A 13298-nucleotide genomic window follows, 5' to 3' on the forward strand; every position below is an offset into this window, starting at 1 on the left:
CGACAGGAGACAACCCTGCCTCATGCCATTAGACAAGGAGAAGGCATCCAGCAGGGCCTCATTCGCTCTAACCCAAGCAGTAGGGTTGGAATATAAAGCACTAATCCACTTTAACATATTAGACCCCAGACCCACATATTTCAATGTAGACATTATAAAATCCCAATTCACCCTGTCGGACACCTTCTCCGCGTCCATCGATAATACGATCAAAGGGATTCCCTTCAAAGAGGACCGTCTAAACAAGGCCATAGCTCTAGATACAGTACATCATCCCCCCCTTCCTGTCCTGGCACAAACCCAACCTGTAACGATCGGTAAAGCACAGAGAGTATCTGATTACCGGTTATCTGCAGTATCACTGGGAATACAGATATATACCAGATTATAAGTGATCTGCAGTCTCACCGATAATCCGATATACTAGCTAACCTCTGTTCACCTGAGTAGAGTGTAGTTTTTGGTGTAACAGTAACACTTTGAGGACTAGGCCTCAGTGCAGCAAGGAGTACTGCACAGATTCCTTCTGCAGACCTGAGCTCTCCAAGACGGGAGGAGTCAGACTGACAGTAGGAAGGATGTCTGGAAGTGACCCTCAGGAGGAGGGGTCGCTAACAGAGCGAGGAACCGTCTCTAACGGTAAGGTCGGTTCTCGAGGTCGGGCAAGCCAGGTAGTACACACACGGACAGATAAAGTACAAGATCAGGAGGCAAAGGCGGAGTCTAAGTACAGGCAGGGTTCGGCAACGGGGTATCAGAAATATCGAGGTACAGAATCAGGAGGCTGAGGCGGAGTCTAGAAACGAGCCGGGGATCGGCAACAGGGTATCAGAAATATCGAGGTACAAGATCAGAGTTCAGAAGGGTAGTCAAGGCAGGCAAAAGTCATAACAGATAATCACAATCAAACTGTAATGAAACGCGGAAAAGCCGTGGCCTCTCAAGGTGAGGCGGCTGTTTCCGCGTCCAGCAGGACGCCACAACGCGGAAAAAACGCTGCATGCCGCTCAGGCAGAGCGGCGGAATCCGCACTGGAAATGGCGGAATCCGCATTGGGAACGGCGGAATCTGCATTGGAGGCGGCTCCCGCACTTGGTTCACTAGATACATTGCAAGACAGTACTGGTGTGGCTGGGACTGATAGTCCACCAAGATTCAGACTTACACGTGCGCGAGCACAGAGGCAGAGTTTAAATAGCAGTTAGAAGGGAGTCGGCTGATCAGCTGGGTCAGCTGACAAATTCCACTGCTCCCATTGGACCAGCAATTAGGGAGGTCCTGGAAAGGTCCTAGACTTTATATACTGCTGGTTGTTCACTTGCTCTTTGTCTGGCGTGCGATCACATATGTGGGAGCACCCAGATCCGTAGTCAGATCCGCAAGTGTGCCGGGACCAGCTGGAGCTGTAATCCTACACTTAGCTAGATTCTGTTGATAGCTAAAGTACTAGTTTGATTGTGATTATCTGTTATGACTTTTGCCTGCCTTGACTATCCTCCTGAACTCTGATCTTGTACCTCGATATTTCTGATACTCTGTTGCCGAACCCCGGCTCGTTCCTTGACTCTGCTTCTGCCTCCTGATTTTGTACCCCGATATATCTGATACCCCGTTGCTGAACCCTGCCTGTACTTTGACTCCGCCTTTGCCTCCTGATCTTGTACTTTATCTGTCCGTGTGTGTACGACCTGGCTTGTCCGACCTCGAGAACCGACCTTACTGTTAGAGGCGGTTCCTCGCTCTGTTAGTGATCCTTCCTCCTGAAGGTTATTTTCAGTCTGTCCTTCCTACTGTCAGTCTGACTCCTCCCGTCTTGGAGAGCTCAGGTCTGCGGAAGGAATCTGTGCAGTACGTCTTGCGGCACTGAGGCCTAGTCCTCTAAGTGTTATTGTTGCACCTAACACTACACTCTACTCAGGTGAACAGAGGTTAGCTAGTATATCGGATTATCAGTGATACTGCAGATCTCGTATAATCTGGTATACATCTGTATTCCCAGTGATTCTGCAGATCACTGGTAATCAGATCCTCTCTGTGCTTCACCGATCGTTACAGAACGCCAGACCAAAAAATGCAAATGGACGCACACACTGACCGTCTGGGCGCACTTGCCACTTCGGTGGAAAACATCAACCAAGTGCTGGGTAGCCACAAGACTATAATTGATGTCCTATCAGGCTCTGTGCGAACCCTCCAGACGTCAGTTGATTCAGTGCGATCCCCTCCTAGTGATGACATACGTATGCCCGTACCAGACAAATTTTCCGGCCACAAGTCTGACTTCCGGAATTTTAAGAGTAGAGTGTTATCATATTTCGAGTTGAGACCCCGATCCTCGGGGACTGAGACCCAACGGGTCATCTTTATTAAAACTTTGTTAACTGGCGACTCCCAGTCCTGGGCGTACAACCTGCCCCCCACAGATACAGCTCTGACCTCGGTAGGGGAATTCTTTAAGGCCATGGCGGTAATTTACGACGACCCTGACCTTGCTGCGACCTCTGAGCGGAAGCTTAAAGAGGAGCTGTTAGGTATAAGGTCTCAGAGAAAATAAACACATATATCAGTAGCTAAAGATTGGCTGTACTTACATTACATATGCATTTCACTGTCCACGTTTGGATTTCACAGAATTTGTATATAGTATATGCAGAGATAGATGCTCCTGACAGCTCATGGCAGGCTCCATGTTTTTCTGCCAAATGTGTCGTCATGTCCTGCCTGCTTCCTGATCACAGAGGAGCTCGTACAGAATAACACAGTGTGCAGTGAATATTAATGAGCCATGTGGCTAGGAACAATAGCGGACTCCTGCAGTGTACTCTGCCCCGAGATTTATCAGTGCTTCGCGCTGGACTGATTAGAAAGCTGCTGTAACGTCTCATTAGCAGCCGAGGGGAGGGCCCCAGAATGCTTTGCAGTTTACTATGCGGCTTGCGTCCTTATGGGTCTATAACAGCCTTTAAGATAAGCACACATCAAAGGTAACTGAGATTTTTATCTTCACTAATGGCTTTCTGGCTTCCTTCTAAACTGTTTAACACAGGAGAATAGAGGTTTAAATTAGCTTCTGCAGCCTGACAGTTACTCTTTAAGCTCTTACGGCAAGGCAGGGGTGCAGTCGAAGATTACGCGGCCGAATTTCGTAGGTGGTCCGTTACGGCCAGGTTTGACACCTATGCCCTCTTAGATTACTTCCTATCTGGGTTGTCGGATGAGGTCTCCGACCTAATGTTAAGTCAGCCCGAGCCCAGAACAGTCGATGAGGCCATCTCAGCGGCCATTCGAATCGACCGCAGGTTGCGCTATCAAAGACAAACCAGGGGTAGTCACCATGTCAGAATGGTGTCTTGCGCCACAACCCCAGTGACCCCACCTTCTCCCGAGTCAATGCAGATTGGTCGGTCGGAGCTGTCACTAGAGGATAAACGGTTACTACTCCCGTGTACGATTACATGGGAAGGTAAGACCGAGCTCACGGAAGCCTTTGTTGATTCTGGCGCTGCGGCTAATTTTATGGACTTTGAGTTTGCTAAAAGGTTGGGTATTCCACTCACCCCAGTAAAACCACCCGTCCAGGTTACAGCAGTGGATGATTCCCCTCTGCAGAGGAATCATCCGTTATCACAGACATCAGAAGTGGGAGTCACTATAGGGGTGCTGCACAAAGAGAAACTACAGTTCATTGTATTACATATGTCCACCTCCACAATCATCCTAGGCATGCCGTGGTTACAAATCCATTCACCACAGATAGATTGGGCCACGGGGCAGTTAACAGCATGGTCACCTCATTGTCTCCAGTAGTGTTTAGGGAGGCTGACGATAGGTCAAACCAGGGTACAGGTGGAAGGAGTACCTGAACAGTACTCGGATTATGCTGACGTGTTATGTCCTATGGCTGCGGATAAATTGCCTCCGCATCGCCCTTTCGACTGCCCCATTGACCTCCGTTCTGGTTGTATGCCCCCTCGAGGCCATTTGTATAATCTGTCTGGACCTGAAAAACTAGCCATGCAGGAGTATATCAGTGAAAACTTGGCCAAGGGCTTCATTCGCCCGTCCCGGTCGCCGGCCGGGGCAGGCTTCTTTTTTGTTAAGAAAAAAGACGGGGGTTTGCGACCATGTATCGATTACCGGGGCCTAAATAAAATCACAGTGAAGAATCGCTACCCGTTGCCGTTAATAGACGATTTGTTCACACAGGTCACTGATGCGAGGATTTTTTCGAAACTGGATTTACGGGGGGCATACAATCTGGTGCGCATAAGAAAGGGCGATGAATGGAAAACGGCCTTCAATACACCTAACGGCCACTACGAGTACCTAGTGATGCCCTTCGGGTTATGTAATGCCCCGGCCGTTTTCCAGGAACTCATTAATGAGGTCTTTAGGGAGGTGTTGGGAAAGTTTGTGTTAATCTACCTGGATGGCATTCTTATCTTTTCTAACAATCTCTCTGATCACAGAACCCATGTCAGGTTTGTACTGGACAAGCTGAGGCAGAATTTGTTGTACGCAAAACTTGAGAAGTGTATTTTCGAGGTTACGTCTGTCGCCTTTCTGGGATATATAATCTCCACCTCGGGCCTGTCTATGGACCCTGCCAAGGTCTCCGCGGTACTGGAGTGGCCGCAGCCGGTGGGGTTGAAGTCTTTGCAATGGTTCTTGGGTTTTGCAAACTATTATAGGAGGTTCATAAAGGGGTACTCCACAGTAGTCGCACCCCTCACCAGTCTTACAAAGAAAGGGGCAGACACCACTCACTGGCCTCCTGAGGCTTTACAGGCATTCTCTACGTTAAAGGAACTGTTCTGCTCAGCACCCATACTGAGACACGTGGACTCTTCTTTTACTTTTGTTGTTGAGGTAGACGCCTCAGAGGTTGGAGTGGGAGCTGTGCTGTCTCAACGTTCAGGCTTACAGGGTAGATTACACCCGTGTGCCTATTTTTCTCGGAGGTTTTCTCCTGCGGAGAGAAACTACGATATAGGCAACAGGGAGCTTCTAGCCATTAAGTTAGCCTTCGAGGAATGGCGTCATTGGCTAGAAGGAGCAGAGCACACGATCACGGTTTATACCGACCACAAGAATCTGGAATACATCGAGGGGGCTAAGAGATTGAGCCCTCGGCAGGCCCGATGGTCTCTGTTCTTCTCGAGGTTCACATTCCTGATTACGTATACTCCAGGTAGTAAGAATACCAAGGCGGATGCCCTCTCCAGGTGTTTTGAACCAGAGACAGCACAGTCCCACGCTCCTGAGTCCATCATCCCGCAGAAACTAGTGTTAGCTGCCACGGAAACCTGGGAGGATTGGACAGAGGTTTTGGGTCCCTTTCAGCAGGATGTTCCTGAGGGAAAACCTGAAGGGGTCATGTTTATCCCTCTACCATTTCGCTTACAAATCCTGCAACTCTTTCATGACCATAAGAATGCTGGTCATCCTGGAGCTGCCAGAACGCAGGATCTGATTGCCAGGTGTGCTTGGTGGCCTTCTTTGGCAACAGATTGCAAGGAGTATGTCAGGGAGTGTGCGGTATGTGCCAAGAGTAAACCCTCCCGGCTGGCATCTGTAGGAAGGTTGCAGCCTTTGCCCACCCCGAGTGAGCCATGGACCCACCTGTCCATGGATTTTGTGGGGGAATTGCCCAGGTCTGAAGGCATGTCGGTCATCTGGGTGGTAGTCGACCGTTTTAGCAAAATGGCCCATTTTGTGCCTCTGAAAGGACTCCCCTCGGCTCAAGAACTGGCCGAATTGTTCATCATTCACGTCTTCCGGCTGCATGGCATTCCGGAAGACATTGTGTCAGATAGGGGAGTCCAATTCGTGTCTGGATTCTGGAGGGCATTTTGCAACCAAATGGGCATGAAATTGTCTTTTTCGTCAGGCTACCACCCACAGACAAACGGGCAGACTGAACAAATTAATCAGTCTTTGGATCAATTCTGTTATGATCGCTGCTGCAGCAGGTATTGCTGGAAGTAGTAGTGCTGCAGCTCAGGCAGTTCTGATCTCTTTCCATGCAAGCTGCATAGCTTTGTCTGCCTTTCCCTGCTGTCAGCTTGTGACTGATTATCATTCACCTGTGTGGGAATCTGCATGTCTGCTCCCATTGGATAACCTCAGTATAAAGATCTGCTTCCTGCAGGGTTTCCTCAGGTTTTCATAGCTTCAGTTTAAGCCTGTCTTGATGTTGCTTCAGCCCCCGATCGTGTTTCTTGTTCTAAAGATACTTTGCTGGTCTTTGCATCATATATTGGTTCATTGCCAATATATATGCATACCAGCACGTTTATTATTTTCCTTGTATTCGTGTTACGTTGATACATCAGTGTCGCTGATGTATACGTACACGAACTGTTTATATCCTGTGTGCAGTTAGTCAGCTTTCCAGCACGTTTTGGTAGGTTGCGCGTATCGTGATCACCCGTGCTGAGCTAGTTATCCTGTTCCTGGTCCTGTTTGTGGATTGCGTTCATCTCTGCGAGGAGATAACGAATCCTTCTGAATCCTGTCCTGTTACCGTTTGTGGATTGCGTTCATCTCTGCAAAGAGATAACGAATCCTTCTGAATCCTGTTCTGTTACTGTTTGTGGATTGTGTTCATCTCTGCGAAGAGATAGCGAATCCTTCTGAGTCCTGTTCCCTGTATTACTCCAGTCTTAGTCAGCGTTTCTGCTTATGTCATATGTCGGTTCATTGCCGATATATACATATGTTAGTCAGACGTTACAAATAGTTTCATTGATAGCTGTAATTGTAATACGCTAGGAAGACATACTTACTGTATATTTGTCTGTGTTACGTTCATCTATCTTGATCCTGCTATTTCCTGACTATCCTGTCCTGTCTTTGTGAGGCACGCCATCGCTGCAACGCATTGGCTGCCTCATTCCAGTCTGTCTCGTTGTGGACGCTTGCTGTCGCTAAGTAGCGGCTGGCTAGCAAGCGTTCATTCTGTCTACCTGTCCTGATCTCCTCAGTTCTGGTTTTTACGCTCAGCGCTACCTTGCGCTGAGACGTTATCGTGAAAGTATTGTTTGTGGCTGTCGGATCTGCACCGGCTCTGTGCGCCACAATCTCCTATTGGAGTCAGTCCTCCCCTCCACTACACTAGGGATATCCTGATTCCTTGTGCTAGTGTGTGTACCTCCTCCACGTCAGCTCATGCGTTGCATGCTGACTGTGGAGAATACACCACCAAGCTTTACATTATGAAAACCCCATTACCAATCCCCATTGTGGGGGGAATTCCCAGAAAGTATGACACTGTTAATTATGGTTCCTGTTCCTTTAAGAAATTTGAAGAACTTAACTCTGAAACAGAAAATGAGTTTTTCTCTGAATGTGCCAGGTTCCTGGCCAATCCCGATCTCCAAGCGACTCCTGTTTCAACCTGGGCACTCCAATTAAGTTATCTTTTGTTTAAAGGGGAATTGTTTCAGTGGACATTTGATGTTCTCAATCATTCCGATTTGAAAGAGAGACCGCTGGAATTTCTAGCGTTTGTGATCCATAACTGGTTGTGCATAGATCCATTGCCTTTTCCTCTAAATGAACTCCTGGCAGCAGGCCAATCAGCTTCCCCTTCAATTGTTTGCAAAAATGATCAGCAAGCAGAGAGTGTTCCTGATAATTTTCCTGCAGCTTTGAATAAATCACCAAAGGGAGCAGGGTCTAAGGCAAAACGCAAACGTTCTAAGAAACGTGTCCGATCTGCAGAGTCGTTACCCTTAGCGACTGAGACCTATAATGAGATTCTGCCATTAACAGATAATGAAATGCAATTGTCTTTCAGGGGAGTTAAATGGACTTATGAAACTACTAATGAACTTTCATCACTGGCTAGGGAAAATAAAGATTTTTGTTTAAAAGAATTATCTGAGTATGATTATGAGGAGATATTACAGAGTATTGAACAAATCAACTTATTTGTGAACCACGGGAAGTTTGCATACACTACAGTTCAACACTTGCTACAGGTATTGGAGATTCTTAAGAATAAGGAATCTGCCAATCACCTGCTAATTAACCCAATACATGTGCCTGCCACAATCATATCTGCAAACTGTGATCAGCCGGAATGTTTCACTGTTAAGTATGCATGGGATCCTCCATTCGAGAAGGGAGAGATGGAAGCCCTGGTCTGTGAATGGAAGAATGATTCAAGTTCATTTTGTCAATTTTACAGTGCAAAAAGTGAGATGGTATTGAATGCATGCATTAAGTCAGCCTATAACCTAGTAGAGACTGGTGTGTGTAGGTATGACTGTGTGGTTCCTTTGATTGATGTGTGGGAACTGATTTTGGATGATTTTTATGTGACTCCGAATTCGCAAATTTGGCGTTCTGACCCGCCTGCTTCAGCACCTTTGGCTGATTCAGCAGGTGATTCGGAGCTCTTTTTGTGTGAAATTGAAGTTCCTGCAATTCCACCCTGTACCATGGATAACTCAGTGTTACTTCCCAGTAAAACAGAAGCCACTGATACTTTCTTAACCTTGCCCTGCACAAATTTCTCAGCAGAGAATCCAGAGGTCCTGCTGACTTCTGAGTCCAGCCTAGCCGGTACTCATGAGTCTTTGTTCAGTGAAACAGACACCAGAAAAATCTTGCCTGCCTCTGCAAACACTTCTGCAGAAATTACCTGTGTTAATAAAGTTCAACTCCTGTCTGATCCAGCAGATGCCAATAGATGCACTACATCAGTTTCCGAGTCCCAGCAATCCTGTCTAGAAACCTCAGAACCCCAGCATCTGAATTTCCCAATTTTACAAATGAATGGTGATTCAGATGCGCAAACATTGTGTCTTGATCTTCCTGTTTCTACACCTCGCTCTAGTATCGTGAATAGCTCAGAGCATCTGCTATGTGAACCTGAAATCGCAGAATTAGTACCTTGTTCAGAAAATGTTCCAGTAAATTTGCCCTGTACCATGAATTGTGCAGTAGATCTCTCCTATGAAGCTCAGGTCACAGAATCCTTATGCTGTCCAGCAGGTGCTTCTATGGTTTTGCCCTGCAATATGGACTGTTCAGTGATCCTGTCCAGTGAAGCTGGAGTCGCAGAGTCCTATGCTTCACCCAGTACTTTGGATACTTCAAACCCTCTAGCAGAAGACTCTGAGGCACTGCTTACCTCAGTGGGTGTTGCAGCAATATTCACTTGTTTAGCAGCTGTTTTGGAATTACAGTCTGCTCTAATAAAACTTGATGAATCTCTGCCCAGAGAAGCAGAAGCCATTGAAATATTGTCCTCGTCAGCAAGTGTGTTAGATACCTTGCCCTGTACACAGTCTGATTTAACCAATGTTGTTGAGTCCCTCTCCAGTGTTGTAACAGCTGAGGAACTCCAGCCCTGTCCTCTGCATGTTTCAGAAGTCTTGCCCTGTAACATGGATAATTCTGATTCTCTGGTCAAAATAACAGAAGTCTCAGAATTTCAGTCTGATTTAGTAAGTGTACCTGAAAACCCGTCTGGTATCTTGGAAAATTCCGATTCTCTGGCCGGTGTGGCAGAGATTCCGGAGTTCCCTTCCTGTCCAGGGAATTCCTCAGATTTGCCTAGTCCAGTGGGAGTTTCTGCAATACTGACTTGTTCTGCAGCCCCTCATGAGCTCCAATCCAGTGTATTAGATGAGTCTCTGTCCAGTCCAGAGGTAGTTGTGGAGTCCCTATCTGGTTCAGTGCATACATCAGAAGATTTGTCCTGTCTTGTTAGTGCCCCTGAACCTGATTTGTTACTGACTTTGCTGGAATCAGCGACATCTAAGTCTGATCCTGCATTCTTGTGTGAAAGTCCAGTAGTTGCGAAGTCTAGTCATGATGATTTTTTTTTGGCCAGTCCTGGTTTTGGTCCTGTCTTGGCTGACCCTGAGGCTCACAGTTCCTTGACATGCCCAGAGGTTTCTCTTGTGCCAGTGTGCCCAGATGTTCTTTGTGTGCCAGAATGCCCAAGTGTGTCTAAGGTGTTAGCGTGCTCTGATGCTTCTTTAGTGGGAACATGTTCTGATGTTGCCAGTCTGCCTGCATGCCCAGAGATGGTTCTGGTCTCTGAAAGCCCTGATCTTGATGTTTGTCCCTGTGGCCCTGACTCGGGAATTGCCCTAGGTTCCATAGGGGTTCTTGATAGTTCTCCATGTGAGCCTAAGGGGCGTTCTGACCTATGGGGGTCTCTTTGGAGCTTCGAAGTGTTCTGGGAGATCTCTGAGGAAACTTGTCCTGGTGCCTTGGACTGGTTCAACAGTGGGTTTTGTGTTGGTAAAGACAGTCCCGGTGGGCATTGCAAAGGCTTTGGCGTTTTTGAACGGTTCCTGGAAGGCGGTGGGTATCGCTCAGGGAGTTTCGGAGGGCTTTCTTCTGGAAATCATGGTTCTGATGGGTGTCACACTGGGGCTTGTAGTACTGATGGGTATGGTTCTGTAGGTTCTGGTTCTGATGGGTCCAGTCTTGTGGGGACTGATTCTGGAATTTGGTCTTGCCGGGCTGTCCCGGTCATCATGAATTATCAGTCAGACTGTTTTGTTGGGAATTTCAGTTTTGAAAAGCGTCTGGAATCCGCTTTTAAAGGGGGAGGTACTGTCATGATCGCTGCTGCAGCAGGTATTGCTGGAAGTAGTAGTGCTGCAGCTCAGGCAGTTCTGATCTCTTTCCATGCAAGCTGCATAGCTTTGTCTGCCTTTCCCTGCTGTCAGCTTGTGACTGATTATCATTCACCTGTGTGGAAATCTGCATGTCTGCTCCCATTGGATGACCTCAGTATAAAGATCTGCTTCCTGCAGGGTTTCCTCGGGTTTTCATAGCTTCAGTTTAAGCCTGTCTTGCTGTTGCTTCAGCCCCCGATCGTGTTTCTTGTTCTAAAGATACTTTGCTGGTCTTTGCATCATATATTGGTTCATTGCCAATATATATGCATACCAGCACGTTTATTATTTTCCTTGTATTCGTGTTACGTTGATACATCAGTGTCGCTGATGTATACGTACACAAACTGTTTATATCCTGTGTGCAGTTAGTCAACTTTCCAGCACGTTTTGGTAGGTTGCGCGTATCGTGATCACCCGTGCTGAGCTAGTTATCCTGTTCCTGGTCCTGTTTGTGGATTGCGTTCATCTCTGCGAGGAGATAACGAATCCTTCTGAATCCTGTCCTGTTACCGTTTGTGGATTGCGTTCATCTCTGCAAAGAGATAACGATTCCTTCTGAATCCTGTTCTGTTACTGTTTGTGGATTGCGTTCATCTCTGCGAAGAGATAGCGAATCCTTCTGAGTCCTGTTCCCTGTATTACTCCAGTCTTAGTCAGCGTTCCTGCTTATGTCATATGTCGGTTCATTGCCGATATATACATATGTTAGTCAGACGTTACAAATAGTTTCATTGATAGCTGTAATTGTAATACGCTAGGAAGACATACTTACTGTATATTTGTCTGTGTTACATTCATCTATCTTGATCCTGCTATTTCCTGACTATCCTGTCCTGTCTTTGTGAGGCACGCCATCGCTGCAACGCATTGGCTGCCTCATTCCAGTCTGTCTCGTTGTGGACGCTTGCTGTCGCTAAGTAGCGGCTGGCTAGCAAGCGTTCATTCTGTCTACCTGTCCTGATCTCCTCAGTTCTGGTTTTTGCGCTCAGCGCTACCTTGCGCTGAGACGTTATCGTGAAAGTATTGTTTGTGGCTGTCGGATCTGCACCGGCTCTGTGCGCCACAATCTCCTATTGGAGTCAGTCCTCCCCTCCACTACACTAGGGATATCCTGATTCCTTGTGCTAGTGTGTGTACCTCCTCCACGTCAGCTCATGCGTTGCATGCTGACTGTGGAGAATACACCACCAAGCTTTACAAATTCCTGAGATGTTACGTTGCGGAAGCTCAGAGTGACTGGGTAAAATTTTTACCCTTTGCGGAATTCGCACAAAATAATTTAAAGAATTCTTCGTCTGGTTTCTCTCCATTCCAGATTGTGACAGGGAGGTCACCCAAATTCTCCCCTTTTCCAATTGTCTCTTCTCCTTTTCCAGCACTGGAGGATTGGCAGAGGTCACTGAGGGACAATTGGGGAATCGTTAAGGGGAACTTGCAGAAGGCATTCCAGAATCAGAAGGGTCAAGCGGACAAGAGAAGGTCCGTGGAATGGAAATTTCAGCCAGGGGATTTAGTCTGGGTGTCCACACGTCACTTGACCTTGAAGCAGCCTTCTGCCAAACTGGGCCCCAGGTTTGTGGGTCCATTTTCCTTGACTAGGAGAATTAACAACGTCACTTACGTTATTGATCTTCCTGCCAGCATGCGGGGCGTAAGGTCGTTTCACGTGTCTCTGCTCAAACCCGCAGTCCATGTGGGCCCTACTCCGCCTCCTCCGGTTCTGGTGGACAGCCAACCCGAGTTCGAAATAGAGAAAATTTTGGACTCACGCGTTGTCCAGAACTCGGTACAGTACCTGGTACACTGGAAGGGGTATGGCATTGAGGAGAGACAATGGGTCCCAGGGACTCGCATGCATGCGGATGAGTTGAGGGAAGAATTTCATACCTTACACCCTGAGAAGCCTGGTAGGAGTTGTCCGGAGTCCACTCCTCGGGGGGGGGGGGTACTGTAATGAAACGCGGAAAAGCCGCGGCCTCTCAAGGTGAGGCAGCTGTTTCCGCGTCCAGCAGGACGCCACAACGCGGAAAAAACGCTGCATGCCGCTCAGGCAGAGCGGCGGAATCCGCACTGGAAACGGCGGAATCCGCATTGGGAACGGCGGAATCCGCATTGGAGGCGGCTCCCGCACTTGGTTCACTAGATACATTGCAAGACAGTACTGGTGTGGCTGGGACTGATAGTCCACCAAGATTCAGACTTACACGCGCGCGAGCACAGAGGCAGAGTTTAAATAGCAGTTAGAAGGGAGTCGGCTGATCAGCTGGGTCAGCTGACAAATTCCACTGCTCCCATTGGACCAGCAATTAGGGAGGTCCTGGAAAGGTCCTAGAGTATATATACTGCTGGTTGTTCACTTGCTCTTTGTCTGGCGTGCGATCACATATGTGGGAGCACCCAGATCCGTAGTCAGATCCGCAAGTGTGCCGGGACCAGCTGGAGCTGTAATCCTACACTTAGCTAGATTCTGTTGATAGCTAAAGTACTAGTTTGATTGTGATTATTTGTTATGACTTTTGCCTGCCTTGACTATCCTCCTGAACTCTGATCTTGTACCTCGATATTTCTGATACTCTGTTGCCGAACCCCGGCTCGTTCCTTGACTCTGCTTCTGCCTCCTGATTTTGTACCCCGATATATCTGATACCC

This window comes from Hyperolius riggenbachi, chromosome 7 (assembly GCF_040937935.1).
Source record: "Hyperolius riggenbachi isolate aHypRig1 chromosome 7, aHypRig1.pri, whole genome shotgun sequence".
NCBI classification, from domain to species: domain Eukaryota; kingdom Metazoa; phylum Chordata; class Amphibia; order Anura; family Hyperoliidae; genus Hyperolius; species Hyperolius riggenbachi.